Raw genomic sequence first — 24,747 nt, 5'->3', positions numbered from 1 at the left:
TTTTTCTGGAAGTGACGAGCTCACTTCATTCATTTTTGCAAAAATGCCTGCTCAACACCCAAGTCTGAATAACTGGAGTTTGTTGGTTGTCCTTTCAGATAAAAAGGTATCCCATGGAAAAATGGCTAGTTCAGCCTGCAACTCAAACAGATGCACAGGTGATGGGCACTGTTCACTTGCTTGAGAAATTATTGTGTAATATTTCTGTAAGAAGCGGAAGTGCTTTATGTGTACTTCTCATTCCATCACGGAGAATATTAAAAAGATGTGCACTCCAGAATCAAGCTTCAATATAATTATAATCTTTGCTGCTTCATGAAAAGAAGACATTCTTAACTGAAACTGGCATTTCATTATTTACCAGTTACTTTGCTTAGCGGGTGTGTAGTGTGGAAGAACACAAAGACGGGTGCAGTGTGATACTATTACCTTGATTCATGGTAAGGTGCCAGCAGCTTCACCCACCACTGCTTTAGCACCATCAATGTCAAGCATGGGAATGGCAAATAACTTTATTGCCATCATGAAAACTGCTTTGACCTTATGGACCCCCCTGAAAATTCTTAGGGACTCCCAGGGACCCGTGGCCCCCATCTTGATTACTGCTATAAGGTAAACTTCACAAGGGCCTGTTCCCTGTGTGTTACTGTCTCCATTTTCAGATGAGGACCCCGAAGTTCAGAAAGTTTAAGTAACTTGCCCAGGGACACACAGGCAGGAAGTGGCAGTCTTGGTTTGAACCTAGGCCATCTGACTCCCAGCCACACACACGCTGCTTCAGTTATGCCCTACAGAACATGCTGTGGGGGCCTCTCCTCTGCCCCTTCCCCATTGCCTCACCTCCTGAGGTCTTTGGGGCTCACGATCTACTCCAGGGGAAGCACGAAGACACCTCCAGCTTTGCAGTGGTGAGGACCTGGGCTTCTATTACTGTCTGCCCCAGGGCACCCCTGCTGCCCTCTACCAGTAGGAGACCTAATGGGGGTGGAGCACGCCTCCCTGGGAAGCCTCAGACGTCTGGGGCTGGCTTGCCAATGGCAGGCTCAGTTCTTGATGCTTCCCTGCCTCCTGCAGCTGCAGCAGCAGCAGCAGCAGCAGCAGCAACCAGCACAGTTCCCAGCATCAAAGAGCTAATCCAATTTCTCAGCTGTGCTTCCCCCTTCGCCTCCTGCAATGCCAGGATTGATTTGGAACCAGGGCAGCCTTATTAAAGTGATGCCTTTTCCTACTCGTGGGAGAGTCAAACTGGGAGAGGGAGCCCTCCCACAGCCAATTAACTCCATGCTTCCCGCTAACACTGATCCTAGCCACAGCCACCCTTGAGTTTCCTGGGGTTTACCTGTAACTCTTCTTAGCTCCTAGTGGTGAGGATGGATTTCAGTCCTAGGTCTGCTTCCCTCCAAGACCCGAGAGCACTTAACCAATAGGTTCTTGTTCATCCTTCCTGCACTTCTAGAGGGTTGCCTGGGTGGTCCCCTCTCCTCCTGCTTGCAGGCCTCCATCCCGTCTCCTAACATCCCATCTCAGGCCCTATGACCGGGCCATCACTTGGTCCATCCGAGTTGGTACAATGAAAGATCCATGGCAGACAGCCCCAAGAGGGATAGAGGTAAAGACCTGTACATTTGTTAAATGGGCTTTTCTCCAAATAAACACAGGAGGCAGAAGACAAGGACGGTCCTCAGAGACCTCTACCACCCTCAGCCCAAGCCCCTCTCCAGGCCCCCCTCCTTGCGGCCTCACAGCTCTCCTCTAATCTAGGGAGTTAAGGTGTAGCAGAAGCAGAGGAGGCCCCGCTCCAGAAAATGCTTCCTTTCTACAAATAGCATAAAAACTGCTTCCCGAGTCACTTTGTAGAAGAGGAAGGACATGCACAACACATCTGGATCATTAGTTCAGACTGGAATCAATGGTGAGGAAAAGAGATTTCTCTAAAACCATCCAGCCCTTAGGGAGCAGAGGTTCTCTGGGAAGGTCTTTGGAGCTCAGAGCACTGGCTGACCTTGGGGAAGGCATTTCTGGTCTGGAAGGGAAAAAATGAGCACCACCTCTTTGACGCTACCACCCTCCCACCCCCGGCCACCGCTCCCCTCCCTCCGCCGCCCATACACATGGCCCTACCCAGCTCAGCCCTGCAATAACACAAATGCCTCATTTGACTTCAGAGGAAAATGGAGCTAAGAGTAGGAGTGAGGAAGGGAGTAAAAAGAAGGGCGGGGGAAGGAACAAGTGGGGAGGGAGAGATGAAGGTACAAGGTACCCTCTCCTGTCTCTCACATGCACACTACTGCAGGTGGTTACAACTCTTTTCTCTGTTTCTCCACAGCTGAGCAGGAAACTGGGAGAAGAGCCCTTCTCCCCTGCAGCCTCTCCCTCTTGGCCTCCATCACCACTCTCCTAACCCCTGCCAAGCCCTGCATCTGATCCTACCTGAGCTAAAGAAGCAGAAGGTCCGGAGGGAGCCTGTGATTTTTGCCTCGGTCACCTCTTACAAATGCGGTGGGCTGCTGGGCTCGCCCTAACCCTGCATCACCCCCAGGCTGCTCCTTCAGTCTACTCGGGTATGGAAAGGGTTAAGCTCCTCCCATCCCCTCCTTCCTTCATCCCATTTCTCCATTCACTTCTATTTTCCCATATGCCTAGTGCCAAGCTCACAGTTACAACCACTTACACCCTGTATTAAGATGCATGGAATAGTAATGGGTAAATTCTGTCTCTAATTGCAATATTCCCTAATTACTAAATTCCAGAGCCACCGTATCAACCCAATTATGGCAAGTCCTGCCAGAGTTTTCCATGGTCTGAGGACTCCCTGCCTTACTGAGAGGCACCTGACAAATGCCTCGGGGGAGCTTTCCTGACTCCCCACCCAGCTGCTGTCCTCCCCTGGTCCCAGACTGTCCAGTGATGAGGCCCTTGGGCTTCTAGTTTCTCTGCAGGGGATGGGAGGAAGTGAAGCAAGCTTTGTGATTGAGGAAAGCCTTGTGTTGACAGGCGACTATCCTGGGGTTGGCGAGCATCTGGGAGCCCTGTCACTCTGCACCGGCCACCACCAATGCTCCCAGCTTCAGAACTCCACTTTGGGGGCTAGGGGGACCCAGGAGAGGAGGAGAAACAACATGCTCTGGCCTTGGGGAGCGCCCAGGCTGATAGAGGAGACACGGTTATTTTGAGTTCTCCTTTACATCCCAGGTGCCTTTTACAGAGTAGGTGCTTAGTGCATTGGAGTGGAACGTGGAGGAAAAGGCGGGAGGAAAGTAGGAAGTAAGGAAGGAATGGGGTGCTCTGGCTCAGGCTGAGTTTAGACTGTGGCTACACCTGCATGCAAGGGTTGACTTTTGGGCTGTGAGTCCCATAGGGATCTGACTTCTCAGGTTTGGAGTCTCTGAAGGAGAGAAGCAGTCACACACCCACTAACTCCCATTCTCCCTGCCTTTGCAAGGGGCCCTCCTCCTCAGCCCACCCCTAGGACCCTGAATACACACATATGCACACCCATGCATGCACACATATGCACACACACACGGCTGCTGGGCTTCAGAGGAGCCATTTAATTGCCGAGTTGAAACCTGCAAGGGCTTTTGGTGCTGATGACATCAGCATGCCATCACAGATAGGGCTGCTGAGGCTGGAGCAGCTCCGGATTCAGCGGGGTGTCCCATCATGCACTCAAGACTGCCCACCCTGGGGCCTCCCTCCTTGCTTCAGAGCAGGTGTTCCTGAAGGAGGTGCCAGAGCCCTTATGGAGAGCCCAAGGAAACCCAACATCAGGGAGGCAGAGCTGATTCAATTCCTCCAAGGAATCACTGCCTAATTTTTGTAAAGGCTGCTGCCTGATTTAAATCACCCAGTCTCCTGCTTCTACTCAACGCGTTAGTGGCCTCATCCCAAGGACCCGCACCTGTATTCTCGGGCTCCATTTGCCATAGGTAGAGCTGGTGAGAAGCGGCGAGGAGAGGAGGAAGGGTTCTGACCACTCAGCTGCTGTGGCCTGGAAGGCCCCCTGCAAAGCGCCTATGATCTGGGGATTTTGAACAACCACACAACTTCTCTGGGGATTTTGAACAACCACACAACTTCTCTGGGCCTTTGCCCGTTCATTGTAAAGTGGGGACAGCGATGGCGTAGCCGAGGACTGCAGTGATGAGAGCTTGACCGCCCTTGTGAGCCGCTCTATCCCCGAGCAGGGGAGCAGGAGGCGCAGGGAATGGGGCAGGGAGGAGCCCTGAGGTTCCCTGTTGTGCGGGACCCACACTGACTTTGCCCTTTCTTATGCCTGATGCTTAGTGTTACTGACAGCAAAAGCTGAAATCCTGAGGTCCCCGGCTAAAGTGACCAAGGAAGGGCCTCTCCTGACTTTACAGCAGCAGGTAACCCCCCTTTCTTTCAGATTTGGAGGCTGCTTGGCCATTTTAATGGACCCCGCTACTCACATCCTACTTCCCTAAGTGTGAGGGGCTTTCAGAATCTAACCTCCTCCCTGGCACTCAGCCAGCAGGAACTTTATCCTCATCAGAAAATGATCCAGGGAGGAAGCTTCTACAATATCTACTGCTTCTCTTGGATTTGGGAGTCTTTTTTTTTTTTTTTTTTTTGAGACCGGATCTCACTGTCTTCCAGGCTGAAGTGAAGTGGCATGACCATAGCTCACTGCAGTCTCGACCTCCTGGGCTCAGGCGATCCTCCTGCTTAACCTGGTGTGCCACCATGCCCAGCTAATTTTTAAATTTTTTGTAGACAAGGTCTCCATATGTTGCCCAGCCTGCTCTGGAATTCCTGGGCTCAAGCGATCCTTCTACCTCAGCCTCCCAAAGCGCTGGGATTACAGGTGTGAGCCACTGCACCTGGCCTGGGGAGTCCTTCTGGATGTTTAATTTTAGACCCAGCCTCTTTAGGGGAGGGGGCTGGCAGCTAGGTGTTCCCCTGCCCTCCAGGCTCACAGTGACTCTCAGGTCCCTCTGGGCCTGGATCCAAATTTACCCATCACTCTGGCTACTTCCTTGAACTGTCAGTTCCAGAGATGAAAATGAAGGATTGCTGGGACAAATCCTTCCCAGAAATCAAGCTTTGGCAAGAAAAGACTCATTAGGCATAAAGAACTGTCTTCGAGTGAGGGGGATGAAACGCGGGACTGACCACCAAGACGGTGAGGGCAACTCCTTCCCTTGAGTTTTAAGAATATCAAAGGTGGACAGTGCTCCCTCCAGCTGGAGAACCCAAGACAGTGTTCTGTGTGTGGGCAGGAAAAGGAGCACGCAGGCCACCCAAGGATGGAAAGCACTTACTCCTCCCGCGACAGGCACTGTTCTACATGCTTTACAGGAATTAACCCATTTCATCCTCACCAAGAACAATCTACGTCATAGTTACAAATTTTAGCTCCATTCTACAGATGGCAAGACTAAAAAACAGAGTGTGATTGACTTGCCCAAAATCACAGCAAGTGGCAGAACCAGGATGAACCCTGGCAATCTGGCTGTAGTCACTATACTGCCACTTAGAAAAAAATCTCCAACTTGATGTTTCTCCAGTGAAACTATATTATTTATCACAGGCTTCTGGAGCCCAGGAGAAGCCATAACTGAATCCCAGCTTCTCTGGCCTGGCTTCTCTGACTGAGTGGAAGATGAAGAATCAACTTGTTGCCTATGGATGGATTATTCACGTAGGGAATTTAGAACTGCATCTGTCTGGTGGGCCAGGGGCTACTTCTAAAATAACACGAATAGTTATCAGTTCTACAATACTACCCTGAGAGTTAAGCATTATTACCTCTGTTCTTTAGAGAAAACTGTGCAGACATTGTCAGATCATCCTGTTACATGCTCTCGAAGCATCCTACATACCTTCATAACTCTTGGCACAGTCATGATGAATTCTTTATGTAATTATCTAATTGTGTGGTATTCACTAGATTGTAAATGCCAAGAGGGCAGGAAACAGGTCTGTTTTGTTCCCACCTGAATCTCCATTGCCTAGCATAGATTCTCAAAATGCAATAGTGGAATGAATGCAGAAGGGATGCTGAGTGGCTCAGTAACATGTGTAGGGCCTGCGGCTGTGCTCACCTCCCCACCCAGAGAGACTACAACAGTGGCACATGGTAGGTACTCACTAATAAAATACTTGTTGCAAATGTCAGACTTTGTACTTAGCAGCCCTGGGATTTGAACCCAGGCCTGTCTATCTCCTAGCCTCTATTCTTTGGTGCTTCATATTTAACCACTGCACTGAGTGACCCTGCCCCCCATCACTCCCTCTGACTTGCTGTTCCAGTTCTTAAAGAGTATCCCCACCACCCTGGACCTTCAGTGGTGGGGATACTCTGGCTTCAGCTAGGACCTGCCTAGATTGGGGAAGTCTACAGAGCAAATCCCAAAGCCAAGTGAAGTAGTGTTTCTACTCATCTGCAGCCTTAAGTCATCCACGAGGATGCTTCTGTCCAGGGAAGGGAATGATGGTCATTCTTCCAGGCAAATGAAGCCCAACCTCCTCCCACTCTGTCCTCACTGCCTTCTGTCCCCCTGCTTCCAGTGCACTCACTGCCCCTCTATCTACTCTCCGCTGAGAGGGCGGCACAGGCCTGGCGGGGAAGAAAAAGGGGACCCCATTGAGACAGGACAATGTTCAGATGGAGGCAGAAAGAATGACTAGAGGTCAGGCTTGCCTAGGGGCTGGTGAACACTGGGGTAGCCTGGTCCCCAGGGCTTGAGAAGGGCAGGGAAGAGGCTTCTCCAGCCACCTCCAACGCCCACCCCCAGGTCTCTGCAGTATCATAGACAGCTCTGTCACACCTGCCTGGAAGCTGCCTAAGGGTAGAAGGAATAAAACGAGCTCCAGCTGCAATGTGAGGGCAGGTGAGCCCAGACCCAGCTCCAGAAAGGGTCTCCCCGGCCCTGCGAGGTCTTCAGCAAGGTACATGCTTTGCCCAGGTGAAACCAGCTTCAGTCCTAAATTGAAGCCAGTTGCAAGCTTCTCTAGGCGAAAAGTCAATGTTTACGAACACCAACACTTTTTGCTTCCCCTGGTCCTGTTCTGTGGATGTCAGACCCCAAAGCTGAAAAAGAAATGTTCTTGCATAATCACCCCCTTCCCCCAAAAGAAAACCCAAGTTCCCCGGACACAAACTCCTGGACTGCAGAACAAAGCAGACTCCCAGCAGAGTGGTCTGGTCTCTCTTCCTCCAGGGAATGGTGGGCCAGATCTATGTGAGGCTATAACCTAGAAACTTTCCTCTGCCTCCCTCTCCTCCTCCTTTGGCAAGACAAGGAGGGGAGAAGGTAAGGATTAAGCCCAAAAGATCTCCAGAAAAAGCCAAGCCTCTGGGGGGAGTCCTAGAGGGTGAAGCCAGGGATCTGCCTGGCAGCCAAGCAGAGCAGAGGCAGCCACCCTGAGGGAAAGGTGGTTCAGTCGGGGTTCAGTGGGCACTGGCCATTTTCCAGGGGCATGGGAGGAGATGGGTTGGAGTTGGACTCCCTAGGCTGCAGTGTGCCTGGCATGGACCCCTGACGCTGACTCACCCCCAGGGCCCTGACACACGCTGCAGCTTGCAGTGCCTGCCAGGCCACCACTCTCATTCCACAGGACCAGGATGCCAGGCACGTCCCACTGCATCAGAGCCACCCTGCCCCCTTCCACCTGCCACTCGGGCCTGCCTTAGGGGCACTGGGCATGGCTTTTTTCAGCACCTCTGCTGGTCACAGAGATGTTTCTAGCAGCCCCAAAGCTGGACTTAGTCTTAAGTAGGGAGAGATGGTTGAAAGGATTAAGGGCTTCCCTGCTTCTGTCACCCCCTCTAATGAAGTGCCAGGTTATGGGGATCCAGATAGATTGGATGGAGGACAATCTATTCCACCTGGGAGAGGCCCCTCAGGGCGGCAGCAGTAGGGGAGGGAGAAGGGCACCCTTTTGCTTTCCAGGTCAGACCCCAGTTCACCTTTCTGGCTTCCTGGGCGCCCCCAGATCCTAAGGACTTCCTCCTCCTCATAAGCTAACCCAACCTGTACTACCTGCCCACGGGGCCTCTGCCCTTCCCTCCCCACTGCGGTGGCCCCTCCTGGGCCAGCACTTCTTCTGTCCTTGCACTCCCTTCTCCTGCTGCGGGGAGAGCACCTACTCCGCCACCTCAGCCAGGGGTAGGGGAGGACACTGCCCTGCCAGGAGACACCCCACGAGCCATGGGCTGGGGGTGTCCTGGAGGCACCTGTGGAATGTGGGGATGAAAAGGGAGGAGACAGGATGAGGGGGCCTGGCTTAGTGGGATGTGAAACGATAAAGCTCCACTTTTTAGTTGAAAAATAAAAGCCCTGTCCCCCAGAGGTGGGGGAAGGAGCATAGGCAGGGGAAGGGGGCACCCCAAATGGGAAAGGTACATGGAAGAGTCTAGAAAAGGGAGTCGGGCTGTCAGCACCCGCCAGACTGCGAGCCTAGCCCTGGGGACAGAGCTGAAGCAGGGACGGGGCGTCCTAGGTCGTGCTGAGTCATGAGATTTGGAGAGAGGGGAGGGGCGCCTCCAGCCCCTTCTTGGGCCCCTGCCCCAGCTCCTCGTGCCCGTTGCTTCCAGATGGCCCCTGCAGTCTGTCTCCCCAACCTCTCCCTGACCCAGGGTCTCCGGCTCCCAGCGCCCAGACCCCACCCCCCGCCCCACTTCCCACGACGGCGGTGCCAGGGGTCCCCGAAGCTTGAGACTGGGGCAAAAGAATCTTCCTTGGAGACCGCTAGGGCTGGCGGGGGCTGGGCTAGACGCGAGTGGGTTCGTCCCAGGGAAAAGAGAGAGGGACGGGGGCGCAGAGCCGGCCGGTGCAGGGGACGCGTGGCCCGCCCCTCTCTGCAGCAACTCGCGGGGAGACCGCGGGAGGAAATCTGCCCCCAGCCCAGCCCCAGTCCCTCAGAGGAGCCGGCTCCTCGCCCCTCGGGTCCGACTCCCCGAGACGAACCTTCCATCCGGACGCTTCCAAACTCCCCCAAAGGACGGGGCGGACTCCCGGCCCCCTTGGCCTCAAACTTCCCCAACCCTACTCACCTCTCGGGACCCAGACCACCCCGTGGCCCCTCGACTCAGTAGCAGAAAAGGAGAAACTTTGGAGAGGGAGGTCCGTGCCCCCACCGGCGGGGGTATGGACTTACCGGAGAGCGACCCGAAGGAGGCGGGAGAGATCCGGGGTCGCCAATGTGAGGGGGTGTCGGACGGCAAGGACGCGGGGCTGGCGACGGTTTCGCAGGGGCGCCCGTTCCCCTGGGGCGCGAAGTCCCCGCTCCACCGCTGCCCCAACTCGGCTCCGAAGTGCCTTTGCCGCAAGACTTGCTGAGCTTAGCAGTCTGCGCCGAGGCGGCAGAGGGAGGGGGCCTGATCGATGGGCGCGCGCGGCGAGCGCTGCAGTGAGGGGAGGAGACCAAGCGGCGCGGGAGGGCGGGGACCGAGGCGGAGGAGGCCCGGAGGAGGCGGAGGGCGGGCCTGCCCCCCGGGACGGGTCCTTTCTGCGCAGCCCCCCAGGCGCTCGGCGCCCCCGCCTTCTGCTCAAGGTCAAGGAGGCTGCTTCCCCAGCAGGAAGGCGGACGGGAAAGGGGCTCTATACTCCCCACCCCAGAAGGCTGGTCTCCTTTCTAGCCAGCTCCTTCTCTCCAACTTCCCGAACCCACTGCAGCTCAAGGCTAAATTATTGGGCTCAGGAGCCCCCCTCCCCATGGCCATTTTGGGATCCCTGAGCCCCTAGCCTCCCCTCCTCCCCTCTCCGCTTAGGTCACCGCTACCTATATTGGCCACCTGGATGGTGGGGGCTTCTGAGCCTAAAGGATGGGTGAGAGAGAGGAGGATGCTTGAGAGAAGACAGCGGTACCTGAGGCCTATGGAAATAGAACGGCGGAGGGGAGAGGAAGAACTGCAGGGTGGCAAGGAGAGAGGAGCTGGAAGACGGTAGAAAGAAAAGGAGGATGCTACTGGTTATTAAAGACAGGATGTTCACACATGTTAGTTTGCTTAATACGTAAGACATCCCTTTAAGGTGGGCATTTTGCGTGGGCAGTTTGCAGGTGGGGAAACAGTCCCTGAATGGTGCGTTGGACCAAGGAGCTGCAGACAGTAAGTGGTGGCATTTCGGAAGAGCCTGGGAGAAAGAGAAGGGTGGCAAGGGCAAAGAGGAGCCCTTCCTAACCTACCCAGGAGCTGCCAGGGCAGCACCAGAACTTCCTTACAGCACAATTGGAATATCCACTTTAACTCTTTTGGAGTTAACTTTTTTTTTCTTTTTTTTTTTGTTTTTTTTTTTTTTTAGACAAGTTTCACTCTGTTACCCAACCTGCAGTGCAGTGTGCAGTGGCGCGATCTTGGCTCACTGCCACCTCTGCCTCCTGGGTTGAAGGGATTCTCCCGCCTCAGCCTCCCGAGCAGCTGGGATTACAGACGTGCGCCACCACACCCGGCTAATTTTTGTATTCTTAGTAGAGATGGGGTTTTGCCATGTTGGCCAGGCTAGTCTCGAACTCCTGACCTCAAGGGATCCACCCACTTCGGCCTCTCAAAGTGCTGGGATTACAAGCATGAGCCACTGCGCTTGGCCTGGAGTTAACTTTTATAATAGGACTGTAGCATCCTGCCTCGCTTTTGGGTACAAAACCGTACATGACCTGAGGTCAGCCTTCAATACGTACTAGGTGAGTGAGTGAGAGGTGGAATGAATGCAATATGAGGAGATGCAAAGAACAAGTGGGATTCAGGCTTTGGGGAGAGAAGAGGCAGTGGAGGGCACTTTTCAGATCACTGTGCCAATAATACCAGGTGTTACTGGCAGACCATCCCCAGTTGGAGACTATCCCCAGTTTGGCTTGCCTCAGAGCAAGGCGGCAAGTGGCTGCCGCCTCAGTGGATGTTACGAAAAAGGTGGGGGAAGACCTCTGGGGAGTCCTCAATCAGGCTGAAGCTGTGCTCACAGCCCCTGAGGCACAGAGGCCCTCCCCCTTCACCTGTGGAGCAGCCATAACAAGGGCAGTGGAGGAAATGGGGAGCCAAGTTACAATGGACTAAGAATGAGACCTTTACATTCAAAGAGGTTACCCACCACCCCCACCCTTAGCCAGGTGTGTTCCAGGACTTGTTGCTTCCCCAAAGGGACTGGCTCTACTCTATTCGCTCCTTCCTGCTCCCCATGCCAACAACCAGTATCTGCAGGACTCCAGCCAGAAAGAGGGCTGCAGCCCCCTCGCACAGAATCAAGCCAAGCGAACTGGCCCGATGCGCTTCAACTTTTCCACGGCAGCAGACTCAGCTGCCTACTGTTCTGATCAAAGCCTTGTGTCAATCTGGTGCCCCAACTTCTTCTCCTAAGCACGTCAGAGGAAGCCAGCCTGCCTTCCCAGGCTATTAGGAGAGTCAGAGCTGTAATCAATTTGGTTAAATGAAAAATGTGGTGTCCCTGGCTACAGCCTTAATGTTCTTTTAATTCATCAGGACCAGTAGTGTCTGGGTTACAAACCTAATCAAGAGCTCAACATCCCTCTTGCTTATTCCCCCAGGCTTCAGGAGCTGGAAGAGGAAAGAATGGAAAAGACATCCACCCCCTCCACACCCAGCCTATTATTAGATACTTTGCTTTTCAACTGTTCATCATTGTAGAAAGATGAGCCTCTAGTATCTTAGACCAACATCACTCAATTGCATGCACATGCAGGGCCATCAGGGCAATCCCTCTGCTTCCACACAAGGTCATTTTGAATCCACAAAAGGTGGGGGAGAGCTATCTAACACTGAGAGTTATTCAGGAAGAAAGTCTACAGCTCCCTCAATTACATTGTTTTACCACTTTCTGCTGAATAGTGTGCTTCCTGGTGGCTTCATTTTCTGTTTTTTTCTAGGGAGGAGAGAGAAGAGAGCAGGGAACTGCTGCATCGTGCCCCTGTCACAGCTTTCCCTGGGGACTGAAAGCCCCTGTACTTTTTTACTGCCTGCCACCTGCCTTCTGCTTAAAGAATTCCCTTTTTGTCCATCCTTGATCATAGGTCTACTAGCACTTGCACTACCTCACACTTGGATTGTTTCCCTGATGTTCTGGTCAGGCCTTCATCCCTGCAAACTTGTTCCAAGCCCTGCTGTCATAGTTAGAGCAAACAGAAATGAGCTGGGACAGGAGAGAGAGTCTTCATCACCGCTGACCCTAGCCAGCTCCCATTTCCTGCTTTCTCTTGATACACACAGAAAGAAACACCCCTTCAGAAAGCTGTTGTTCTTGCCCTCCCACCCCCTGCACATACCCGTATTATTCTTCCAGAGCAGTTTGTATTGTTCCTGACAATTAAGCAAACAATGACTAAGCTCTCCTCTGAAACACGCCTGCTTTACTGGTTGTAACTGAGTAAATGGTTCTTTAAAACTTACAGCTGGGCAAAGTGGCTCACGCCTATAATTCCAGCCCTTTGGGAGGCTGAGGCGGGCAGATCGCGAGGCCAGGAGTTTGAGACCATCCTGGCCAACATGGTGAAACCCCACCTCTACTAAAAATACAAAAATTAGCCAGGTGTGGTGGTGGGTGCCTGTAATCCCAGCTACTCAGGAGGCTGAGGCAGGAGAATCGCTTGAAACCAGAAGGCGGAGGTTGCAGTGAGCCAAGATCATGCCACTGTACTCCAGCCTGGGCAACAAGAATGAAACTCCGTCTCAAAAAAAAAAATTACATGCAATTCCTGTCACTAAAAGTCTTGGTTTTCTTCTTCTAATCTAATTTTGTAGACATACCAAGCTTAAATATACTTTAACTTTTATTTAAATTACCCTATACTACCTATACTCTAGCTCCACTGAGCTATTTTCATTTCCCTAAGCCACATGATAGTAGCTACCTATTTTGCTAAGGCCCTGCTCAGTGTTTATAACCATTATACTGCTTACTCTTCAATAATATATGTCTGGCCAGGTGTAGTGGCTCACGCCTGTAATCCCAGCACTTTGGGAGGCTGAAGCAAGCAGATCACCTGAGGTCAGGAGTTCGACATCAGCCTGGCCAATATGGTGAAACCTCATCTCTACTGGAAATACAAAAATTAGCCAGGCATGGTGACAGGCGCCTGTAATCCCAACTACTCGGGAGGCTGAGGCAGGAGAATCCTTGTGCCCGGGAGGCAGAGGCTGCAGTGAGCTGAGATTGTGCCACTGCACTCCAGCCTGGACAACAAGAGTGAAACTCCATCTCAAAAAAATAATAATAACATATTTCATACTACAGTCAACTTTTAGATATCCCATAATATACTTTCCTTTTTTTTAATTCTTTTCTCTTCTTTATTTTACCTTATTTATTTATTTATTTATTTATTTATTTATTTATTTATTTTGAGATGGGGGTCTTGCTCTGTCACCCAGTTTGAAGTGCAGTGGCACAATCAGGGCTCACTGCAGCCTTGAGGCTCAAGTGATCTTCCTGCCTCAGCCTCCCTAGTAACTGGAACTACAGGTGTGCACCACCATGCCCCGTTAATTTTTTAATTCTGTGTAGAGATAGGGTCTCTCTATGTTGCCCAGGCTGGTTTTGAATTCCCAGACTCAAGCGATCCTCCCGTCTCGGCCTCCCAAAGTGCTGGGATTACAAGCGTGAGCCACTGAGCTTGACCTCAGAATGCTTTCAATACAGAAGACATGAACTGATCAGATGTGGGGAAAGAAATCAAACATAAGCAAAATAAAGATAAATATAACTATCATATATCATATAATCTACATGATATCTTAGGTTTTAATTAAAAAAGAAAAACCCTAGTCTTCCAACCGGCAGTGAAGGCCAACTCTTCCAAAAAGCTGATTAAGTGGACTATAATTATTTCTTCTCTATGCAATGAACAAAATAAAAACAAATAACTCTGAGCTCAGATAAAACGTTTAAATACAACAGAATGGGGAAGACAGAGGACTACTGGATCTATAACATTATACTCCTAGAGGGGAAGCTTTTTAAAGTTTTCAAGACCATATCTGGCATATGGAAGAAAGTCACTAGGATGCAAATAATAATCACAGAATTTTATCAGATCCCAGGAACTAAAGAATATCATGAAGACCTTGTCTTTTCATATAGTGACAATGATTGTTTTTCCTTCTCAAAGGAAATATCAACCTACAACACCAGAGCAGACCCTTCTTCCTTCTGCAATGAAGTACCAGTCACAGTTTTATGTCCCAGGTAAGTTTCGCTGAGCCTCAGTTTTCCCCCTCTCATAGAAGAGAAGGTTCTTCTGAGGTGCTCACCTTCTGGAATGTGAAGAGCAAATGGCTCAGACTACTAATCACACAAGGGCAGGGTGTCTCTTCTTACCAGAAGGCAACTGTAGGCTTTGAAGCTACCCATCATGGGGGAGATGAAAAGCAAGTCAGTTGAAACATTTTCTGAATAATTAACCCTGGTGCTTTAATATCCGTGTGTCCATTAAAACTCTCCATAAATTGGAGTTTTATCTCAGAACTGCCCTTGGGATGTGCCCTAGCTGTGGAAGGCAAGCACCAAAGCACAAGAAGCCACAGCAGAGACATGTGGGAAAGAAGCTCTAGGACTGATACGGTCCTTTCTTCAGTATCCCAAGTCCATCTGCCACTCTTCTCTGTAGCTCAGGAGCAAATCTGGAACAAGTCTCTTAAGCTTCATATGTGTCCATGTACCCATCACCTATCCAGTCAATAACATTTACCACGGCCAGATGCGGTGGCTCATGCCTGTAATCCCAGCACTTTGAGAGGCCGAGGTAGGAGGACCAGCTGAGGTAAGGAGTTAAAGACCAGCCTGACCAACATGGTGAAACCCTGTCTCTACTAAAAATACGAAATTAGCTGGGCGTGGTGGCAAGCGCCTGTAATCCCAGCTACTTGAGAGGCCGAGGAAGGAGAATCTCTTGAATCTGGGAGGTGGATATTGCAGTGAGCCGAGATTGCACCACATCCTGGGTGACAAGAGCAAAACTTGGTCTCAAAAAAGAAAAAGAAAACAAACAAACAAACAAACAAAAACACCCGGAAAAAAGCAATTGCCTAGAGTGCAGATAATACCACCACCCAGGGTATTATCTGTCAGGAGCCCTGCAGGGAGCGGGCAACGTGGAGGGGAACACTTAAATACTTCAAGGATTTCACAGCCTCCTTGATGCAGGGAGTGAGAAACATGTACCAAAAGAAAAGTATAAGATGCTGTGGGAACCAGAGAGAGAGCCATTAACTCAAACTGGTAGGAAGTCAAGAAATAATGGCAGGCTTCCCTGATGAAATAACCTTTCAGCTACCACCAGAGGAAAGACTGGTTTTCTAGGTAGGCAATGAAGAGAATGGCATCCCAGGCAAAGACAGCAGTAGTGGATAAAAGTATACAGTGCACTCACTGAAGAGCTTAAGCACTGGAGTCAGAAAGCTATGTGACTACTCTAACGCCTCAGTTTCCTTATTTGTTAAATGAAGACTTCACCACCTACTTTGAGGGACTGTTGTGAAAATTAAATAGTATAATGGTTCTAAACAGCAAGCAGGGTCTTAACAAAATAGGTAGCTTCTATTATGTGGCTTAGGGAAATGTAAATAGCTCAGTGGAGCTAGAGTATAGGGTAGGTTTGGGGAGGAGGGAAAGATCAGAGGCAAAGGCAAGCTCATGACAGATTCTGTAGACCAACTGTTTGGATTTTCTTCAGAAGGTAATGGAAACCATTGAAGGAATCTAAGTATGGGAGCAACTTGATCCATTTTATGCTTTTAGGAAAACCACTCATAGCTGGAGTTGGGTTAGAGGGCCTGTAAGTTCCCTTCCTTTGCTGACTTCTGAAAGGAGGCCGCATACTACATACTGTCATGCTCACCACTTTGGATTCTGGAGCCAGACTTCCTGAGTTCCAATCTCGGCTCACCTCTCAGAGGCCATGAGTTAGTGACTTCATTTCATAGCAGCATGGTGAGAGTCAGCTTAGGTTATCTGATATCTAGGACAGTACCTGATGCTCAGTCAGTGCTCAGTGCGTATTGAGTATTACAGTAACTGTTATTATTTCTGGCTCCAGAAGACCAGCAAGCCTAATGATGATTCTCTACATTGTTTGCTCCAGAGAGGTTGAGTGACTTTCCCAAGGAAGCCCAGTGAGTCTAGAAGCCATGGGATAGCTGCCTACCTCCTCATACTGTCTAGGGCCTGGCTGGAGAAAAGTTCAAAAAGGAGGATTGAACACCCTTTGTTAGATCCTGTTCCTACCACCCTAACCCCTGGCCACAGAACATTGATTGCACATGGTCTCATTTCTAGACTCAAGATAGCTGTGTGTGTGTGTGCGTGTGTGCACGCGCATGTGCACACATGCTAAGACCTACAAGCAAAACATGTTTATCGGGTCTTTTTAATTTTTTATTTATTTTTGAGATGGAGTCTCTGTTGCCTAGGCTGGAGTGCAGTAGTGCGATCTTGGCTCACTGCAACCTCCTCCTCCTGGGTTCAAGCAATTCTCCTGCCTCAGCCTCCCAAGTAGCTGGGATTACAGGCGCCCACCACCATGCCTGGCTAATTTTTGTATTTTCAGTAAAGACAGGGTTTCACCATGTTGGCCATGCTGGTCTTGAACTCCTGACCTCAGGTGATCCACCTGCCTCATCCTCCCAAAGTATTGGGATTACAGGCGTGAGCCACTGTGCCCAGCATCGTTGGGTCTTTTTTCTGGGTTTTGGAGCACTGTCTAGGAGCTTCTGCCTGAAAACGTTCTGCTATCCCAAGGGCAACTTACCTTGGGTCCGACCAGCCTAATGCCGTGGTTTCCTTTCCCTAGTCAGGCCAGGCACCTTAAGAGTTTCCACACATTTGCTTATGCAGTTCCCCATCACTAAGGTCTTCTTGTATGGATTTGCTTTGGTTGCCAGGAATGCAACTGAGGTGGCTTTGCTGATGGTGGGTGGAGGAGTTGAGAGCTGAGTACCATGGTAGAGCTGCCATCCACACCCCAGCAGGCCCCTGAGGGCAGAGTCCCTGCCTACAGACCTGAGTGTCTGCCCTCTGGGGGGCAGCAGGTACCGTAGCCTTAAAGAGGCAGCTGAAATGCATTTGTGACTTCAGTGAATTACCCAAACCAGTTTAGGAAAAAAAGAATGTTCACTCAGTTCTCTAAAAGAAGGCTTATATAAGCCTCACTCAACTACTGGTGGGAGAAAAACCACAGCCTTTAAGGGCATCCATCAGCAGCTATGTTGGGGAGTCGTTAGGAATGGTTTACTGCTTTGCGGAACCACACATCTGAGAGGCGGCTCAAGAGTACTCGGCGGCCTTCTATCTTGTTTATAGGGCTCGGCCTCAGGAGCCAGACAGTCTGGGTGCATCCTGGCTGTCTATGTACCAGCTGAATGGCCTTCAGTCTTAACCTCGCTGAAGCCCAATTTCCTCATCTGTAAAATGGGCATGATAGTATCAATCTCATTGGGATGTTGTGAAGATTAAATGAGTTAATATATGCAAGGGATCCAGAGCCTGGAACGTACTAAGTGCTGTGTTAGCTTTTATTATTTCTCACCATGAAGTGTGCTAATGTGAAATGCCTTCTTCCTCAGCTTGCCCTAGACGTACATCTTGTTCTGGCTACACAGAAGTCACTGAAGGTACAGAGCACAGACTCCTGGGACCTCTTCCCTAGTTCTTCTCCATTCACACAAAGAGTTGTCTCAGTATTCAAGGGAACCACTGAGCCAAAGCCTGTCCCTAGTCAGAGAACCATTACTGGAACAATTTGCAGCCAATGCCCCTGACTTACCTTAGGTGGTGCTTTAGGGAGCTGCAGTCAAACCAAACTTATGAGGGGAGGGGCAGATAAGGACAGAGTACCCCTGGGGACCTTGTAAACCAGTCTTATTTTAAACATGCCAAGGCTCCATCTTCGGCAAAGCCACATGGCCAGTTTGGCAATAACCTTATTTCAAGTATCAAATCAAATTTTCACCTTTCCTAAGCCTTGCTCTTTCTTCTCTAGCTCCATCACAATGTGCATGCACACTGGAACAAGAAACTTGAAACATTATTTTACATAGTTTCCTTCTATATTAAATTTCAAGCTCCTTGGGTATAGTGCAGTGTCCCTGTTCTATACAAATCTACAAAGCCTAGTAGGTGGTTAGTATGCTAGGCACATAACTGGGATCATCACTGGCTTAGGGATTGGCTCCACCTCAGGTAGAATGAGAATCCAAAGCCTGATCTTCAGTCTTAGGTCTATAGCCCAGTCCAGCCTGGGCAATAGCAAGACTCCATCACTAAAAAGATAAAAATTAGACTGGGCATGGTGGCTCACACCTGTAATCCCAGGACTCTTGGAGGCTGAGGCAAGAGGATAGCTTGAGCCCAAGAGTTAAAGACCAGCCTGGGCAACATAGTGAGACCTTATCTCTATTTTTTAAAAAACAGAAAAAAAGAGTAAAAACTAAAAAAAAAAAAAAAACCAACATTAAATCTACAACCTAATCTTCCAAACAGCAAGCAGGTTAGATATACACAATGAACTGAAGAATTTTGTGAGGGGCAAAACATTGCAGAAGATTAGATCCTGATGTCTAACTTTATTTTAGGGCAGGTCACAGACCAGAAAGGGAATGGAGAGTGGCCTTAGGTATTCAAGTCTTTCCACCACCGCTTTCCCTCCCGTGGAACTAGGAGGGGAAAGCAGCTCAATCCTGGTCCTCTGCTGCCCTCTTCTGTTGCTTATTAGAAGCTCCTCCTGGCTTGTCCCGAAGGGCCTGGAAAACAGCCACTTCCTCTCCAACATCCCATCCCACCTGCCCCACCCTATGGTTTCAGTATATTAGGGGATTGATATTACAAGCAAGAAAGATAACTGTGATTGCCATTAGTTCAGACTGGGCTACTAATTTGTCTTCCTGAGCAAAAAAGCAGTAGACTTGGGCACAGCCTTCCTTTTTTTTTTTTTTTTTTTCCTTTTTGAGATGGAGTCTAGCTCTGTTACCCAGGCTGGAGAGCAGTGGTGCGATCTCGGCTCACTGAAACCTCTGCCTCCTGGGTTCACGCCATTCTCCTGCCTCAGCCTCCCGAGTAGCTGGGACTACAGGCGCATGGCATCATGCCTAGCTAATTTTTGTACTTTTAGTAGAGACAAAGTTTCAACATGTTGGCCAGGCTGGTCTCGAACTCCTGACCTCGTGATCTGCCCGCCTCAGCCTCCCAAAGTGCTGGGATTACAGGCATGAGCCACCGCACCCGGCCAGCCTTCCTTTTAAGAACGCTGGAGTTGCCCCCACATCCAAGGATCTGGCAGATATGGAGCATGCTCCTTATTTTGAACTCTAAAGCTAACAAGTTATCCTATAGAGGCAGATCTTTTTTTTAAGCTTACAAGTGAGGGCACAATTTTGCATCAAAATTCCAGCCTTCCACCCTCACCCACAGGGAAATATTACCTCATGTGTTACAAGGATTAAATAACATATGTAAAGCCCTAATAAGACTGGGCGCAGTGGCTCATGCCTGTAATCCCAGCACTTTTGGAGGCTGAAGGGGGCAGATCACTTGAGGCCAGGAGTTCAAGATCAGCCTGACCAACATGGTGCAATCCCATCTCTACTAAAAATACAAAAATTAGCCAGCATGGAGGCACAGGCCTGTAATTCCAGCTACTTGGGAGGCTGAGGCATAAGAATCGTTGGAACCCAGGAGGTGGAGGTTACAGTAAGCAGAGATCTCGCCACTGCATTCCAGCTGGGGCGACAGAGTGAGACTCTGTCTCAATTAAAAAAAAAAAAAAAGCCATAAGAACAATATCTGGTAGTTAGTGCTATAGAAGTGTTTTGTTTTTGTTTTTGTTGTTTTTGAGATGGGAGTCTCACACTCTCGCCCACGCTGGAGTGCAGTGGCACCATCTCGGCTCACTGCAAGCTCTGCCTCCCAAGTTCATGCCATTCTCCTGCCTCAGCCTCCCAAGTAGCTGGGACTACAGGCACCCGTCACCACGCCCGGCTAAATTTTTGTATTTTTAGTAGAGACGGGGTTTCACTGTGTTAGCCAGGATGGTCTTGATCTCCTGACCTTGTGATCTGCCTGCCTCGGCTTCCCAAAGTGCTGGGATTACAGGCGTGAGCCACCGTGCCCGGCGTGTCTTTTTTCTTTTTTTTTTTTTGAGATAGAGTTTTGCTCTTGTTGCCCAGGCTGGAGTGCAATGGCACGATCTCGGCTCACTGCAACCTCTGCCTCCCAGGTTCAAGTGATTCTCCTGCCTCAGCCTCCCTAGTAACTGGGATTACAGGCATGTGCCACCACGCCCGGCTAATTTTGTATTTTTAGTAGAGACGGGGTTTCTCCGTGTTGGTCAGGCTGGTCTCGAACTCCCGACCTCGGGTGATCCACCCGCCTCAGCCTCCCAAAGTGCTGGGATTACAGGCATGAGCCACCGCGCCCGGTGTTTTGTTTTTTAAACTCATAGATGTGATAGAGGTCATAGTATTAAAAGGACAGGGGATTGGAGTCTGGCTCAGCTACTGGCCACAAGCCTTATGCAACTTCTGCCCATATCCCAGTTTAAGTCACACCTCCTCCACAACTGATTCCTCGGTGCTCAGTCTATAGGCCATCTAGCAAAGGAGATAATGATTCCTTCCTATGTCCGCTTCCCTGAGGACCTCATCATTCTGGACTCATAAAAAGCCCTCAGTAATAATACATGCCAATTCTGTCCCCCACCCTTGTCCAGTGAAGGTGGCTCTGGGGTAAGTGAAGTTTCCGATCAGCACACTTTGGCCCTCTGTCCAGGGCCGCCTTTCCTTGTGGTCATCACTTAAATTGTAATGCCTATACCAAGAGCACCTCGACTCTTCCCATTTTCCCTTTGATCTATACATAAACCTATCCCATGACCAAAGTTTAGAGGAGGAGGTATGCAAAGACCCAAAGGTTTTCTCCGCTATTAAGGGCTGGAGACTTACAACCCCTAATAATCTTACTGAAGATTAGTACCTAAACTCAGTGTCATGTTTTTCCCTCCTTCTGACCAATAGGACCAGCCATCAATATGGCAAGAGGATACATGGCCCTTATGGAAACCAAATGGTGCTATCTGGTGGCCAAGCTGGAGTGGCAGCCAGAGTTGCCCTAAGTTTAGCCGTCGCTCAAAGGACACATACTGAATGAAATCAATGGGAACGATGTTGAGGTAAGTGCTTGCATATTCAGTCACACTGCCTTATTTTCTCTTCTGACTCTCCTCTGCTTAACTGGACATTCTTTTCCTTGATCCAATAAGACCTACTTTAGTTGTTCACTCTTGCTCCTTGAAGGGTTTGAGTGGAGTGTGAGGTGGTATGGAAATGAAGAGGGCACAGAAACAGGCTGTGGACACTCATGTCCACCATGTCCTCTGCTAATCTCCTAAGGCATGCCAAAGTCCAGAAGCCTGTGCCCAGGATCTGCCTCTTGTGAAATTGCCTAATGTACAGAGGTATCTGTGAAACACACCATGTTAAGGACCATGGGTTCTTGGTCTCAAGAGGGAAAAGGAAACTAATCATTGAGGCATTTTGGCCATTTGAGGGTGGCCACTTCAAGGCTAAACATGGCTGCTAGATTTCAAGACATCTCTAAAAAATAAAAGTACTCCACAAACAGGGCTATAAAAAAAAAATAAGTGATCTATCAGTGACTGGAGGTTAAACCCTAAGTCACATTTGCCCACTCTATTCCCTGCTGGCTGGAAGTAAGAGGAAATGTGGGGACAGCAACAGAGATGAAGCAGGTTCACCAATTCCAGGACCAATATTCTTAGTTCTTTGAGACATGCAGAATGTCCTGGACAAGGAACTAGCAAAGCAACCAGACCAAGAGCTCTTCCTTACAATAAGGCTAAGGCCCAGATCAGGGATAAGGCCCGCATATTATTCCAAAGCCCACCTCTCCTAAGGACTGGCTTAGTGAAGTGTTGCTTCATCTATTTAGTTTCCATGCCTGTGACATAGTAACAGTGATTATGATGGGTTAAAAGCATTAAAAGAACAAAATTCCAAGTGTGCTATAACTGGCCAGTGGATTAGGATGGCTTCAGAAGCTATGGAGCATCTTAAACACCAGGCTTCTCCTAGGAGCTTAGAAAGTCTTGCAAGAGGCCAGGTGCAGTGGCTCACTCCTGTAATCCCAGCACTTTGCGAGGCCGAGCCAAGCAGATCACTTGTGGTCAGGAGCTCGAAACCAGCCTGGCCAACACGTGAGACCCTGTTTCTACTAAAAGTACAAAAATTAGCTGGGCATGGTGGTGGGCACCTGTAATCCCAACTACTTGGGAGGCTGAGGCAGGAGAATCACTTGAACCCAGGAGGCGGAAGTCGCAGTGAGCCGAGATTGCGCCACTGCACTCCAGCCTCGGTGACAGAGTGAGACCTCACCTCAAAAAAAAAAAAAAAAAAAAAAGAAGAAAGTCTTGCAAGAGGCAGACCAAGTGATTTAAAAACAGACACTCTCTTGCATGTAATGCCAGCACTTTGGGAGGCCAATGCAGGATGATCCCCCCACTGAGCACAGGAGTTTGAGACCGGCCTGGACAACATAGTGAGACCCCATCTCTACAAAAAATTTTTTTTAAAAATTAGCCAGGCTTGGTGGCCCACACCTGTAGTCCCAGCTACCTGGAAGGCTGAGGTGGGAGGACCGCTTGAAGCATGGGAGGTGGAAGCTGCATTGAGCTATGATCACGCCACTGTACTCCAAACTATGTGAAAGAGCAAGACCTTGTCTCAAAAAAACAAAAACAAAACCAAAAACCACACACACACACACACACACACACACAACCAGATACTAATACACTCTTAAGCAACTTCGACCAACCTATGCTCCCCCTCTACATTCCTTCTGTAAAATATACTCGTGGTCTCGGCCTGCTGAGCACCTGTGGCCTGCTCTCACCAAGTAGTATTTGTTCCTAATCATATACTAGTCAAATTGTTATAGTAACTATGTTTTGACTATTACATAAACCAATGAAATGAGTGTGAAAAGAGTTTTTATAAAAACCAGATTGAGTTAGTTGTAAAACTATCTATTTAGGTGGGTAAAATTCTTACAAAAGATTGGAGAAAATGACTAAGTATTTAGAATTCTAAAATCAAATTCCTAGGCCAGGTGTGGTGGCTCATGTTGGGAGGCTGAGGCGGGTGGATCGCTTGAGGTCAGGAGTTCGAAATCAGCCTGGCCAACATGGTGAAACCCTGTCTGTACTAAAAATACAAAATTAGCCGAGTATGGTGGTACATGCCTGTAATCCCAGCTACTTGGGAGGCTGAGGCAGGAGAATCACTTGAACCTGGGAGGTGGAGGTTGCAGTGAGTCGAGATCGTGCCATTGCACCACAGCTTGGACAAGAGTGAAACACTGTCTCAAAAAAAAAAAAAAAAAAAAAAAAATCAAATTTCTTTTGTTGTTCAAATTCTTTATGCATTTTAAAGAAGCTCAATCAAGCTGACATCATAGATAATGCATTATGGCTATTATGAATGAAGGCCTTCATCCCCAAACTAATTTTTCTCAATTTTAGTGTTTATTAAATGGATATACTTATTTATGATTTAGGTTAAATATATCTTTCTCATCCAATAATTTAACTTTTTTATTAACTGTTGAACTACTTGTCCTGATCATACACAGAAGGGGCTTGTGTGTGTGTTTGTGTGTGTGTGTGTTCACAGCAGAATCACAGTCAGTGAGAACGTATTGGCAAGGGCAGAAAGGAAGCATGGTTTGAAACCGCACTCTTCTCCAACTTCTAGCTAGGTAAGTTTGCCAGGAGCTAAAAGTTTTGGTGTTTAGAGGGGTGCCTTTGGACATTTATTTTAAATAGAGAAAATAAGTTTTGTTTCCTCGGAAAGGCAACTTTTTAATTTCTCAATTTTCCCATCCAAGGGGGAGGCAGAAAGAATGTTCTTTGGCTTCCACTCACCTGGAACAGGTCAAATGACCTCACCATTCCATTCCTCTACTGCAATGCAGCCGGTTATCCTGAAAATAAGAAACACACCCAAACTCACCACTTTCTAGCCCTTCATCCTTGCAAAATTAACCCAGAACACAAACAAGGAGCTGGATTATCTATTCTGTTGTTGACTGGTTTTAAATGTTCCATTTATACTGATAAAAACGTAAGGTGTATTCCTATGTAAGCAATATTGAAACATGAAAACTTGTTCACATAAATTTGAAGGGAGAAGTGAAAATATACACTTTACAAATTGATTCTTTACATCTTGAAGATGGATTTACAACAGTATTACTTTATACAAATTCCTACTTTATACAATTTTTTGTTTAGGCAGCTTTTCAGTAACATTTCTATAATAAGTTACACATGAAGCCTCCCAAAAGAAAGCTGAGAAGCTTAAAATAGCCACATGCAAAGGATTGGTCACAGAGGGGCAAAGAGGGCGAAGCCATCACACTGCTGCTTCATAGTCACTAGGAGTTGAGGGACCCTGACCCTCATACATAGCTCAATAAAGGCCGACACAGGGATCTTCATTGCTTTCCTCAGCTCGTCTTCCCAAGAAGCAATGTTTCATCAGAAGGGATTGGGTTTTCGCCAGCACTATGGCAAGGAAAGACTATTTTAATATAGGCTGACACTAGCATGGACTAGTATGTAGTTAGTCTGATAATGAATAACCAGCTCTGGCTTAATGCTTTACAATGGGCAATGACTCTTAAAATCCTTGTTGTCCAATTCTGTCTCCTGTTACAGGTATATAGCATCTGGAATCCATTCCGGTATGTGCTATATGGCAAG

The 24,747-nt window shown here is 49.0% G+C and overlaps 1 protein-coding gene across 1 annotated transcript in view; it reads right to left on the bottom strand.

Moving 5' to 3' along the window:
- SYT2 (synaptotagmin 2) overlaps window positions 1-9,309 on the bottom strand; it is a 115,373-nt gene extending 106,064 nt beyond the window's left edge. The window contains exon 1 of the mRNA XM_016935938.4: window positions 9,127-9,309. The gene's annotated coding sequence lies outside the window, so the exon portion shown is untranslated. The remainder of the gene's footprint in view (window positions 1-9,126) is intronic.
- Window positions 9,310-24,747: the final 15,438 nt, after the last annotated feature.

This window comes from Pan troglodytes, chromosome 1 (assembly GCF_028858775.2).
Source record: "Pan troglodytes isolate AG18354 chromosome 1, NHGRI_mPanTro3-v2.0_pri, whole genome shotgun sequence".
NCBI classification, from domain to species: domain Eukaryota; kingdom Metazoa; phylum Chordata; class Mammalia; order Primates; family Hominidae; genus Pan; species Pan troglodytes.
The sequence above is the reverse complement of the archived record's forward strand: the minus strand, read 5'-3'. Positions and strand labels throughout refer to the sequence as shown.